We start from the raw sequence: 3307 nt of genomic DNA, 5'->3' as shown, positions 1-3307 counted from the left end.
AGGAGAGGACCTCATGGGGGTTCCCTATGGGGTGGGAGTTTCCCTATGGGGCAAGAGGGACCCTGTGGGGCAGGGGGTCCCTATGGGGCAGTGCCCCCCTTTGACACCTCCCCCCTGCCCCCACAGTCACGCATTTCCAACCTCAACATTCCCTTTTTGAGTCTTTCTTTTTTTTTTTTTTTTTTTTTATTATGATTTCGGATCATTTTCCATATTTCAATGTTTTTTAAGACATTTCTCCTCCCCACCAGTGCCCTGTGCCCTCTGGGTGCCACCAGCCCCGTCCCCATCAGAGGACAGGGGACCAGGGGACATCCCCCTGGGGACATCCCTGTCCCCATCAGAGGACAGGGGACAAGGGGACACCCCCCCTGGGGACATCCCCATTTCCATCCTGGGGTGGGGGACCAGGGGACACCCCCCTGGGGACACCCCCGTCCCCACCCCGGGGTCAAAGACCACGACCCGCTCCCCCGGGGATGTCCCCCAGCCTGTTCCCGCGTGGCCGAGGGTCACTGGTGCCCGTCCCCGTGGGCTGGGGGCAGCGGGGCAGCGCCGGGGGCCGGGTGGGGGCCGTCGGTGGGCTCGGGGTCCCCGCAGATGTGGGGGGGCGGGGGGGCCTGTGTCGCACCGTAGTGCCGGTGCCGCAGGACGTGGCAGAGCCAGGCCACCAGCTGCCAGTACTCGTCGAAGGAGATGCGCCGGTCCCTGTTGGCGTCCAGCAGCGCGAAGACGGAGGCCACGGCCTGGGGCTGCCCCGTGTCCTGTGGGCAGCGCGTGGGCAGGGGGACGCGGGGACACAGGGGGGACGCGGGCAGGCAGGGGCGGGAGGGGACGCGGGGATGGGGAGGGAGGCGGTGGCATGGCTGGGGGGTGGGGGGTGGCTGGGCAGGGGGCGTGGGGGGTGGGGACACGTGTAGGGACGCCTTTGAGGGACGTGGGGACATGTGGGGACACGTCGGACGCCTTTGAGGGATGTGGGACCACATGGGGACACATGGAGACACCTTTGAGGGATGTGGGGACACATGGGGACACGTGGGGACACGCGTAGGGACACCTTTGAGGGATGTGGGGACACATGGGGACAGATGGAGACACCTTTGAGGGATGTGGGGACACATGGGGACGCGCGTAGGGACACCTTTGAGGGACGTGGGGCCACGTGTGGAGACGGTGAGGGACAGGAGGGGACGTGGGGACGTGGTGGCCCTGCTCGTGGACAGGTCCCGTGGGAGGGCTGGGGGCTGTGGGGACATGGGGACACGTGGAGGGACCGCGTGGGCACGTGGGGACAGGTGGGGACATGGTGGCCCCCCTCGTGGCTGTGCCTGGTGGCAGGGCGGGGGGCCGTGGGGGCGTGGGGGGGACACAGCGTGGGGACACGGGGGGCACGGGGCTGCGTGGAGGGATGCCGTGGCAGGGGACGGCCGTGGGGACATGACGGGCCCCCCTGGGGACACCCTGCAGCCCGGTGGCCCCCAGGGACACTCACGCTGAGCTGGTGGCCCAGCTCGCGGCGCAGCAGGCGCTGGAAGGCGGGGGGGTCCAGGCTGGGCTCCCCCCCCCCCCCGCGGGGCCCTGGCGTACTGGTAGAAGGTGCCCACCACGGCGTGGAGCCCCCGCTCCAGCGGCGACGGCTCCTGCCCCCCCGGGGGGGGCCCCTCTGTGCCCCGGGGGATACGGGGGGGACACAGGGGGGTGAGGTGTTAGGATGGGGAGGGGGGACCAGCGGTCGGGCATCCTGACCCCCCCATGTCCCCGTTTTCCATCTCCAGTTCCTCCCAGTCCCCCAAAATCCCCATCCCAGTAGCCCCCAGTGCCCCCAAATCCCCATCCCAGTCCCCTCAGTCCCCCCAAACCCCCATCCCAGTCCTCCCAGTCCCCCTAAATCCCCATCCCAGTTCCCTCAGCCCCCTAAAACCCCATTCCAGTCCCCCCCGGTCCCCCTAAACCCCCATCCCAGTCCACCCAGTCCCCCCAAATCCCCATCCCAGCACCTCCCAGTACCCCATATCTTCATCCCAGTCCCCTCAAACATGCATCCCAGTCCCCGTAGTACCCCCAAATCTCCACCCTTGACCTCCCAGTACCACATATCCTCACACCAGTCCCCCCAGTCCCCCTAAACCCTCATTCCAGTTCCCCCACATCCCCCTCCCAGTACCCCCCAGCCTCCCATACACCCACCCCAGTTCCCACTGGTCCCCCATACACCCACCCCAGGCCCCCCTCAGTCCTCCAATGCCCCCGTTCCACGTCCCCCAGTCCCTCAATCCTGTGCCCCCCACCCCCCACCTCCCCCCGCCCCCTCCCCTCCCCCTGCCCCCACCACATCCCAGTTACCGCTGGGGTCCGGGGTGGTGACACCCCCCTGGCTCTGCCCCATGTCACCCGCTGACGCTAACGAGGCCCTGCCGTAACGAGATACCCCATTACCACCCCCATCCAGCGCCTCCCCCCCCCCAACACCCCAGTGCTCCCAGTATTCCCAGTAAACCCCACTCACTGGAAGTGTGCCGAGGTCCCCAAGGGCACCTCAGGGACGGGCTCGGCCACGTGGCCTTGGCTATTCCTGGCCACTGTCCCCCCCTCCCATGGCTCCGGTGACATCTGCCACCGCCCTGCCAGGACATCTCCTTCAACCCCCCCCCCCCCCCCCCATGATCCCAAATCCGCCTGAATTCACCCCAAAACAACCGGCAACGCTGGAAACAACCAGCCAGGGCACCCGACCCGCCCGGCTGTAATCAGCAACGCTAATTTGGGGATAATTAGCAGGGAGGGGGGTCTCATCTTGTCCATTTGGCCGGGGACACCCCGAAATTGCGCGTTATTGACCCCAAATTGCCCATTTTTGTGCTTTTCCCCCTCAATTCAAAGCCAGCATCGCCCAGCTGCTTTTTTAACGCCTTGTTTTCACGAATATTAATGAACATTAATTAATCGGGAGGTCGTGCGGCTCTTTTGGCCACCCATTTCCCCACGGAGGACTGTGAGTTTGTGTCTTCTCCGCTGTCTCGTATAAGGGTTGTGCACTGCGGCATTGGGGGGGGGTGGGGGTGGGGGGGGGGAACACACCTCCCTCGGCCAAGAACCCCCAAAAAAGGAGGAAACACCCCCATGTTGAGAGCGGAAATGATCCGAAACCACCAGATCCCGTCGCTGGCGGGTGGGAAGTGTCGCAGGCCGGCACCTCGGCAGCTGTTTTTCCACCCCGGAGCCCCGTTTCACCGCCCCCGCCGGAAATTTGTAGCCGCAATCGGATGCTGAAGGCTCCGGAAATGTTGCTTCGAATCGTTGGGGT

General features: G+C 65.8%; 1 long non-coding RNA gene across 1 annotated transcript; it reads right to left on the bottom strand.

Moving 5' to 3' along the window:
* Window positions 1-347: 347 nt before the first annotated feature.
* LOC308057155 lies at window positions 348-2603 on the bottom strand. The gene is made up of 4 exons (XR_013925158.1): window positions 2510-2603; window positions 2347-2414; window positions 1496-1666; window positions 348-764 (listed from the first exon to the last, which is right to left on the bottom strand). It is a non-coding gene; the product is annotated as an uncharacterized lncRNA (long non-coding RNA).
* Window positions 2604-3307: the final 704 nt, after the last annotated feature.

This window comes from Falco punctatus, assembly GCF_963210335.1.
Source record: "Falco punctatus genome assembly, contig: scaffold_260, whole genome shotgun sequence".
In the NCBI taxonomy this organism is placed as follows: domain Eukaryota; kingdom Metazoa; phylum Chordata; class Aves; order Falconiformes; family Falconidae; genus Falco; species Falco punctatus.
Note: the sequence above shows the minus strand (reverse complement) of the source record. Positions and strands in the feature narration are given on the sequence as shown.